The sequence below is a fragment of the Poromitra crassiceps genome (genome assembly GCF_964638095.1).
Source record: "Poromitra crassiceps genome assembly, chromosome: 3".
Lineage (NCBI taxonomy): Eukaryota > Metazoa > Chordata > Actinopteri > Beryciformes > Melamphaidae > Poromitra > Poromitra crassiceps.
In genome coordinates this window covers 25,503,693-25,514,381 of record NC_139625.1, presented here as the reverse complement: position 1 = coordinate 25,514,381, position 10,689 = coordinate 25,503,693, and the positions used below count along the sequence as shown (strand labels likewise).

The 10,689-nt window shown below is 45.7% G+C and overlaps 1 protein-coding gene across 1 annotated transcript in view; it reads right to left on the bottom strand.

The window, feature by feature from the left end:
* Positions 1–10,689, bottom strand: part of LOC310772932 (interferon alpha-inducible protein 27-like protein 2A) — a 158,391-nt gene that overhangs the window by 114,286 nt on the left and 33,416 nt on the right. The window lies entirely within an intron of this gene.

The following is a 10,689-nucleotide window of genomic DNA, read 5'->3' as shown; positions in this document are numbered from 1 at the left end:
TGTCACTCTTCAGCAGGCACCTTGTGCTCTTACAGTAGGCGTGCAGTAGGTTACAGTAGGCGTGCAGTAGGTTACAGTAGGCGTGCAGTAGGTTACAGTAGGCATGCAGTAGGTTAGAACAAGCTGTCCTTGAGACTTGCCCTTGAAGTGTATGTGATACCTCTGAGGATCCTCCCCTCTGCAGTGGCTGCTGCATGCTGGGCACCTGATGTGCTCTGAACTAGGTTACACTGACACACACGTGCACGCACACGCGCACACACACACACACACACACACACACACACACACACACAGTCACACACACACCACAATCGGTATCTTTAGAACAGTCCCCTGGGTTCGGAGAGGGGTTGTGTGAACTGCTGCTTTGAGCTGAGTTCAGTACAGTGCTATCAGGACAGGTATGCAGTCAGTAAGTATCACTGCTTCACTCTACATGCCTCAGATAAAGTGGCTGTAAAAAGGTTGCTGAATTGCATGTAAAAGTGACAATCTGTCAATGATTTTTACATCATTGGACCAACTTGCTCTTAAATACAGACCCTTTCCTCCCTGCTCACTTTACTGCTGGTCTGTGTTTGTCCCCCTGGGCTTGTATTTGTTTTGTGATGTCCCTGTTACCAACCTGGACCTTTGTTCTGTAATATGTCGCTTTGTGGTCCATGTCATGTAACTGGTGGGTGTCGCGTGGCCAGTCTGTCCCCCGACACACACAGCTGGTCTTGCTGTCGTCCCCCACTCGTGCAATGAGAGGACACTTAACGAGCCATCTCAAGGCTAGTTAGCACCCTGTCGCCATAGCGATGAGTTCTAGTTAACGAGCGATTGGATGGAGTTTTATTTGGGATAGCTCAACTCTCAGTCTCATAAGCAGATGCTCGGGGAGGGGAGGGGCGGGGGGGGGGGGGGGGGGGTTTGAAACTGTCTTCCAGGAATATTCTGAGAGATGATGAAAGCTAAGTGGGAGAGCATTTGAATGCAGATTAATAGCTCCCTGTTTCAGTTGTGGTTCCCTCCCTCATTCATAACCCTATGGTGGGCATGGTACTGCACTTATGAGTTTCATTCCTACTGTGCTCATCCTGTAGTCTGGTAAACCAGCCAGTCACGTGAACTCACATTTCATTTCGTTCTGCGGGACCGTCTGGCCTCAAGCCCTGGGAGACCTTTAGCAGAAGCTGCAAAGCGGACTAGCCAATCAGCGACCCGCCTCGTAGTTGACATCGTAACCGGCCAATCAGGAACGCCACTAGCAAAACAATAATGGCCGCCTCATTGCCTGTCCGCCTCTAGGAGTAATGTCAATGTTTGTCGAGTTTAAACAGCCATAAAGTGCCGTTATTGCAGAAATAGACTCAATAACAACAATTAAACAAGTACAGGAGTATGCAACAGCGGAGTTTCTCGGTGGAAAATGTGTTTTTGCCGTTCTCCCGAGTGGATTTGGGTTTGACTGGATCCAACGTTGATTGGCTGAAGGAGTTGTCTGTCAAGGCAAGTACACCTGCCCAACTTCTGCCCACTGCAAACACTGGGTGAAAGCTTCAGGCCAGACGGGAACGAAGAACGAAATGAAATGTGAGTTACCGTAACCGGCTGGTTTACCAGGCTAGTAGTCACCCTGACCACCATGCACAGTATGTACCCACACTGGCTTTGCACCTGTGTTCAGTCCTGGGGCAAGGCACTGGGCCCAGGCTATCTGCTCTCTCAGTGGAAGCTGCTCTGGATAAAAGTGAACTGAGTGCAATACGTAGGCCTATATGTAGCTACTATGCAACCTACATCATTGCAATCATTTCTCATAAATGAGTGAATTGTGAGTTATGCGTATGGATGACCTCACCGACCAGTCACAGCAAGCCCAACTAAGACATGAGCTCTCGTCATTTGACTAATAAACTGAAACAACAATTTTATTCAAGACCAGCCTGATAGACTAGCCAGGCACTCCCTGAACTGCAACCGTCCCACACCTCCCCGGCCAGGCACTCCCTGAACTGCAACGCCTCCCCGCGCTTTTGTTACGGCTGGGACTGGTTGATGTTTCACCTGCCTGTATTCACTCTCGCGTGGGCCCCTTTTCTGCCCTCAGGGCACCGTTTTCTGGCACAGTAGAGTAATTCCCTTACAAAATCTGCTTTTGCTCTCAGGAGGCTCAGTTAATGGAGTTGAATGAACCGCAAACAATAGAAGGGTAGATGATAGAAACCTTTTGCATGAATCTATTCAACATAACAATATTCACTTTGGTTTCTATTTCTTTGACATGATCTCTAGGATATTTCTGCAACACAGAGTGCTCCAAGGCCTACATTTTCCCCTGGTAAACTGAGTGCACTTCATCCAACATATCAGGTAATACAGACCTGACTGTGAGACTCATGATAAAGTAAACTGCAAGGTAGCTCCTAAGATTGCCATCAGCTGCAGCTGGTGTGCGGTACATGACAGTTCCTTTACTATATCAGGAAGTGAAAGTACAATACAATCAGATATTAGGCCTCGGATCAGATAGGCGCAGCAACCTGCCTGACTTCCTGTACCTACCAACCACTGAATTCATCTGAAGTGATACTGAAGGTTCAATGACTTTCTCTAAGAGGTATACGGTGGTTAGCATTGTTGCTGCTTGTTAAATTGGCATCAGGACATTGCAACCACCCACTGCGATTATGCAAAGTATTCAATCCAGTTTGCTTATGGAGACACAAATGAGAATATTGCTGCTGTCGGGTGAGAAGCTTCTCCAAAATGTCAACCTTTCAGGAACTATAGTTTCAGCTTGACCACCATTCAGGTTTGAGTTTATCCAAGGAGGTGTGGAAGAAGAGAACGGTGTCATTGTTCAATTGAAGTTAAAACATGGAAATCTAAATTGGAATGATGTCAATAGTGATATGGTAGGCCTACTACTATACTGTCCATAACCTGGGAACAAATCAGGGGGTTAAGTGCACCCTATTTCTGAAAATGGGAAGTGTTCCTGAAGGAAACGCTGAGGTAAGAGGATCTCTTTGTCCTGTGGGCTGCTGCTCGTTTCTGCCCTGACGGTTAAACTCCACAGACTCGCCCGACCTGATTTGATGCTCCCCAGCTCACACCACGCCCACACGGAGCGACCTCGGAAACGGCATGTGCGATCACTTTCACACACATGTTGGGAACGTGGGTGGCTGCTGTCTGCCGTTACAGCCCCATGTGTGTTTCATTCTCTCACATCTGCGTGCTGCATTTGCTTTCCATGATCAAGCAGAGTCCTTTTAGTCCCAAACTGCTGCAACATGTTGATCTCCCCTATGTATCTATACTGTATGTATAATCTATATGTATCTATATGTATATTTATCTATCTATATTATAGATAGATAAATATACATATGTATATGTATCTATATGTATTATGTATGTATATGTATCTATATGTATATGTATCTATATGTATCTACAGTATATGTATATATATCTATATGTATATGTATCTATATGTATATGTATGTATATGTATCGGCTGTGCGTATGTGGAGATCTGTGCACAGCTGTGTCATGGAGCTCTGTATATTCTTCCCAGGGTACGAGGAAGCATGTGAAAGCTGCACTGGTGGCCAGACACAAGTGTGTGATGTGTGTGATCAGGGTGTGGCTGTGTGTGATGTGTGTGATCAGGGTGTGGCTGTGTGTGATGTGTGTGATCAGGGTGTGATGTGTGTGATGTGTGTGATGTGTGTGATGTGTGTGATCAGGGTGTGATGTGTGTGATGTGTGTGATGTGTGTGATGTGTGTGATCAGGGTGTGGCTGTGGACAATTGATGATTCGGCTGGGTGGAGTTAGAGAGCCGCCCCTCTTAGATTTATAGATCCTCCTCACACACACTCTTCTTCCGTTTCCCTTCATAAGTATTTGACATCACTGAGCTCAGCAGTCGTTTCTTGCCTCTGTGCATATACAGTGATATACATCTCCTCGCTGTGACACTATGAGCCACACAGTGAAGTTGACATTGTAGTTAAAAAAAAAAAGGAGACCATCTGTTGGCTGTTGGCCTGGGAAATTCTTGAAAACCGTAACTTGCTAACATGATTGATGGGTTAATCGAGTTAAATTGTGTTTAACAATGAGAACAGAGGTGCGTATGGCGGGTCTAGAGTAGACGGTGAGATCAGAGAGCGGAGGCCCCTGCAAGGCTATACGCATGTACATTACATCTGCTCTTTTGTCCAAAGGTCAAGAGTGTAACTCCAGCTCAGAGAGAACCTCAGAACAGCCAGATGAATGTATGTGTTCAGGTGTGTGTGTGTTAGCCTCCCCCCCCCATGCACTGTAGCCTATTACATTTTTCTCTCACTCTTATCCTGATTGAATTTGAAGAGCAGTAAGTCCCAAGCAGCCAGCTGATGAACGCAATAGTCAGATATATTCCTGTGACCAAAGAATGTCCTATTGTAATCCAGCCATGCATTGGTGTTACCTCAACCACATAGCGCACCGCCCCTAGCACAATGACGAAACCTCAACATCACTGCCACAAACAAGCCCATTAGGTTTGAACAGGGCCTTACGGTATCTCTGTTCGTGCTAACTCATCACTCCGGCATGTCGAGCTAATAAACTGCCGACAAGGTGATCAAATGAAAGTGGTCCTGAAGCTAGAAAAGCCGGTGTGATCATTGCAACACATTTCAACCACAGTTCACTCTCATAATTGAGCAACGTGTGAACAAGTGCATCTCTGTTCTTGGGAAGAGAGAGAGAGTAAAACTTTCGCAACTTTCGGACCATCCCTAGCTGTCGCTGTGATGAATCTCTTACCTCTGCACTTTTCCCCCACTAAGCACAGAAACGTTGAGCAATATTTCCGCCGTGTGAACTGGTTGCGCTCTGACTGGCCTGATTTGTATGGCATGTATACATTGTGTGTTTACATAGGGAGGCAGAGGAGGAAACAGAGCACAAACACACACACACACACACACACACACACACACACACACACACACACACACCTCTGCACTGGTTTGTGATTCTAAGAGCACGGTTGAACTGGCTGCTTATCTCTGACCTACACGGCGGCTGACATGAGGATGAATATAGCACTGTATAATATAGGTTGAACAGAGACAGGCTTATCTTATGATAAGCTTATCATCTCCTGGCTGTTTAAGGGATGAGAATGAGTTGTAGTACAATTGAATAATCTCCCATTAGGACAGACAGTGGTTCTCAAACTTTTTCTACATCAAGGACCCCTAAAATGACACAAATTAGACCACCGAGGACCCCCTCCCCACCATTTGATAAGACTTTGTCCCAGGGTCCCCCATCTGATAATTATTTTTGGTTTTAGATGTTTTATTACATAAAGTGTTCAGGCCCGGCGTTAGGGGCGGGCCTGACCGGGCCGCCCCCCCCCCATTCAACAAACTGGCCCCCCCATTCAAAAAAAAAAAAAAATGCTAAAAACGTTTTTCCGTTTTTCTGTTTTAAAGTTTAACATGGAATCTGGCTGTCATTAGGCATTGATTAACTGAATGCTATTGCTAACTGTTACTTTGAACATCCATTTGCAATGATTCTGGCTGGATATTAACTATTGTAAATTTGTCACAATGAATGCAATTTGTGCACAATGTGTAAATACACTTAATATTAATTGTTTAGGCCTAATTATTTGTAAAGTCACAACACATTAGAGATGTGTGTAGTTCTTCACAGATTTAGCCTCTTCATTTTGCTCTCAAATGCACCAGGTTGACGAATTTTACTTTAAAATGTACAAAATCTTCTTCCGGGGGAGAATCCCCCCGGACCCCCCTTGGGTAGCTTGGCCCCCCCAAGCTAGGGGCAGGCCCCCTCTGTAACTTGGGTCTGGAGCCGGGCCTGAAAGTGTTTGAAACCCATGACCAACATAGTCATACATTCTGTCATTGTGCTACTTATGAATGGAATTACAGTGGGCGTCTCTGTGGTGTAGTGGTAGATTCCCTGCTTACCAACACGTAAGCAGGTTCGCGCCCCCATGTTACCTCTGGCTTGGGCGTCCCTACAGGCACGAATGGCTGCGTCTGCGTATGCGTGTGTCTGGTGTCCTGGTCACTGCACCAGCACCTCCTCTGGTTTGTCGGGGCGCCTGCTCGGGGCGTAAGGGCATGGTGTGAATAGCGTGATCCTCCCAGGTGCTACGAAAGCTCCCCACTGTCAGGTGAAAAGAAGCGGCTGGCAACGGCGCATGTATCAGAGGAAGCATGGTGCTAGTCTCGGCTCTCAGGCTACACACCCTGTCAGAGGGAATTGTAATGTGCCGGAGAGAGAGAGAGAGGAGAAGTGGACTGAGTGATCCTCTTCTTACTCAATGCACTTACACACACCCTTCCCCTTATTCTATTTTCAAGCAGCTGACGGTCAATGCAGGAGGGGAGAACACAAGCGGGAAGACACGCGCACGCAGCAAACACGCACAGGAAGACTGTGACACGCACGCAACAAACACGCGCAGGAAGACTGTGACACGCACGCACAAACACGCGCAGGAAGACTGTGACACGCACGCGCAACAAACACGTGCAGGAAGACTGTGACACGCACGCGCAACAAACACGCGCAGGAAGACTGTGACACGCACGCACAAACACGCGCAGGAACATTAGTCCTCCATCTCTCTGCCCACACTGACCCACATTCCATCCCGGTTGTGTCACTGGAAGTCAGCCGGTCCTGTGGCAGCTACTGTCCATCTGATCCTAATGAGGCCACGGGTCTACAGTCACAGTCACACAGTCATACACACAAATACGCACATGCATGCTGGAACGGACACAAAGTAACACATTCTTTTACACTGTCTTCCTGTCTCTGTGTCTCTCTCTTGTGTTTCTCATTTCCCTGTTCTTCCTATTATTGCTCTCTCTCCATTTCTTCATCCCCTCTTCCCTGAACCCAGTCCCCCCTAGAAACGGTCCTGCCCTTCCCACAGGTACTTAACTTATCTCTGCCATTTGCTGATGTAGGTCAGTCTCTCTCTCTCTCTCATTCTCTCTGTCTGTCTCTCTCCCTCCCCATCCTAAGGCCAGTGTTATATAATAGCGATGAGGCAGTTGGAACACGCTGTATATGTTCCGCTCTCCGTCTACATCTGACCTCAGCTGACTTGTGTCGTACCAGTGTTTTGCTTTAAAGTGCAGCCAATCCGCCACATTGTTCCGCCGTAAAACAAAAATAAACAGCCTCACCAGTTCCTGTGCACCTGCTGCTCAACACAAACAAGATATTTGTTATGCTTTGTCTTGAGTCATCCCTTTCCACACTTTCACTGAACACCTCCATTAGACTAGGCCTACTTGACAGACAGCTATTCTGTCCATTGTGGGTTAGTAGGATCCTAGACGGGTTTGGCCGTGTTAGCGCGCGGGGCCATGTCGTGTCGGTGGAGCGGGCCTTTCAGCTCGCCTGTCTAAACTGGAGCTAATCCTAATCCCGTTAGTGTAAACACCGCTGCCATCTGGGCCCAGACACACTACAGTCTGATTATAGTAAACCCATCAAAAAGTCTTCAAGGCAGCCATCACTACATGTGAGAGCTGCTAGTGGCTAGCCCTAAACTCTCTGACCCGGGTTTACAACACAGTGCCGAAGACAAATAGCTGCCGGATAAACAACTTGTCTTTATTTTACCTGACACATAGCCAGCAGCACCAAACATAAACGAGATGAAGGCGACTGGCATCAACGTTAGTGTTGGGTTCTTTGGAAGTGAGTGGTCAGCAGTGATGTAACCATGGTACTGGTTAATGGTAAGCAGTGATGTAACCATGGTACTGGTTAATGGTAAGCAGTGATATAACCATGGTGCTGGTTAATGGTAAGCACTAAGCAGTGATGTAACCATGGTACTGGTTAATGGTAAGCAGTGATATAACCATGGTGCTGGTTAATGGTAAGCAGTGATATAACCATGGTGCTGGTTAATGGTAAGCACTAAGCAGTGATGTAACCATGGTACTGGTTAATGGTAAGCAGTGATATAACCATGGTGCTGGTTAATGGTAAGCAGTGATATAACCATGGTGCTGGTTAATGGTAAGCACTAAGCAGTGATGTAACCATGGTGCTGGTTAATGGTAAGCAGTGATGTAACCATGGTACTGGTTAATGGTAAGCAGTGATGTAACCATGGTACTGGTTAATGGTAAGCAGTGATGTAACCATGGTACTGGTTAATGGTAAGCAGTGATGTAACCATGGTACTGGTTAATGGTAAGCAGTGATATAACCATGGTACTGGTTAATGGTAAGCAGTGATATAACCATGGTGCTGGTTAATGGTAAGCAGTGATATAACCATGGTGCTGGTTAATGGTAAGCACTAAGCAGTGATGTAACCATGGTACTGGTTAATGGTAAGCACTAAGCAGTGATGTAACCATGGTACTGGTTAATGGTAAGCACTAAGCAGTGATGTAACCATGGTACTGGTTAATGGTAAGCAGTGATATAACCATGGTGATGGTTAATGGTAAGCAGTGATGTAACCATGGTGCTGGTTAATGGTAAGCAGTGATGCAACCATGGTGATGGTTAATGGAATGATGTAACCATGGTACTGGTTAATGGTAAGCAGTGATGTAACCATGGTGCTGGTTAATGGTAAGCACTAAGCAGTGATGTAACCATGGTGCTGGTTAATGGTAAGCAGTGATGTAACCATGGTGCTGGTTAATGGTAAGCAGTGATGTAACCATGGTGATGGTTAATGGAATGATGTAACCATGGTACTGGTTAATGGTAAGCAGTGATGTAACCATGGTGATGGTTAATGGAATGATGTAACCATGGTACTGGTTAATGGTAAGCACTAAGCAGTGATGTAACCATGGTGCTGGTTAATGGTAAGCAGTGATGTAACCATGGTGCTGGTTAATGGTAAGCAGTGATGTAACCATGGTGCTGGTTAATGGTATGCAGTGATGTAACCATGGTGCTGGTTAATGGTAAGCAGTGATGCAACCATGGTGATGGTTAATGGAATGATGTAACCATGGTACTGGTTAATGGTAAGCACTAAGCAGTGATGTAACCATGGTGCTGGTTAATGGTAAGCAGTGATGTAACCATGGTGCTGGTTAATGGTAAGCAGTGATGTAACCATGGTGCTGGTTAATGGTAAGCAGTGATGTAACCATGGTGCTGGTTAATGGTAAGCACTAAGCAGTGATGTAACCATGGTGCTGGTTAATGGTAAGCACTAAGCAGTGATGTAACCATGGTGCTGGTTAATGGTATGCAGTGATGTAACCATGGTACTGGTTAATGGTAAGCAGTGATGTAACCATGGTGATGGTTAATGGAATGATGTAACCATGGTGCTGGTTAATGGTAAGCAGTGATGTAACCATGGTGATGGTTAATGGAATGATGTAACCATGGTGATGGTTAATGGTATGCAGTGATGTAACCATGGTGATGGTTAATGGTAAGCAGTGATGTAACCATGGTGATGGTTAATGGAATGATGTAACCATGGTACTGGTTAATGGTAAGCACTAAGCAGTGATGTAACCATGGTGCTGGTTAATGGTAAGCACTAAGCAGTGATGTAACCATGGTACTGGTTAATGGTAAGCACTAAGCAGTGATGTAACCATGGTACTGGTTAATGGTAAGCACTAAGCAGTGATGTAACCATGGTACTGGTTAATGGTAAGCACTAAGCAGTGATGTAACCATGGTACTGGTTAATGGTATGCAGTGATGTAACCATGGTACTGGTTAATGGTAAGCAGTGATGTAACCATGGTGATGGTTAATGGAATGATGTAACCATGGTACTGGTTAATGGTAAGCACTAAGCAGTGATGTAACCATGGTGCTGGTTAATGGTAAGCACTAAGCAGTGATGTAACCATGGTACTGGTTAATGGTAAGCACTAAGCAGTGATGTAACCATGGTACTGGTTAATGGTAAGCACTAAGCAGTGATGTAACCATGGTACTGGTTAATGGTAAGCAGTGATGTAACCATGGTGCTGGTTAATGGTATGCAGTGATGTAACCATGGTGCTGGTTAATGGTAAGCAGTGATGTAACCATGGTGCTGGTTAATGGTAAGCAGTGATGTAACCATGGTACTGGTTAATGGTAAGCAGTGATGTAACCATGGTACTGGTTAATGGTAAGCAGTGATGTAACCATGGTACTGGTTAATGGTAAGCAGTGATGTAACCATGGTACTGGTTAATGGTAAGCAGTGATGTAACCATGGTGCTGGTTAATGGTAAGCAGTGATGTAACCATGGTACTGGTTAATGGTAAGCAGTGATGTAACCATGGTGCTGGTTAATGGTAAGCAGTGATGTAACCATGGTACTGGTTAATGGTAAGCAGTGATGTAACCATGGTACTGGTTAATGGTAAGCAGTGATGTAACCATGGTGATGGTTAATGGAATGATGTAACCATGGTACTGGTTAATGGTAAGCAGTGATGTAACCATGGTACTGGTTAATGGTAAGCAGTGATGTAACCATGGTGATGGTTAATGGAATGATGTAACCATGGTACTGGTTAATGGTAAGCAGTGATGTAACCATGGTGCTGGTTAATGGAATGATGTAACCATGGTGCTGGTTAATGGTAAGCAGTGATGTAACCATGGTACTGGTTAATGGTAAGCAGTGATGTAACCATGGTG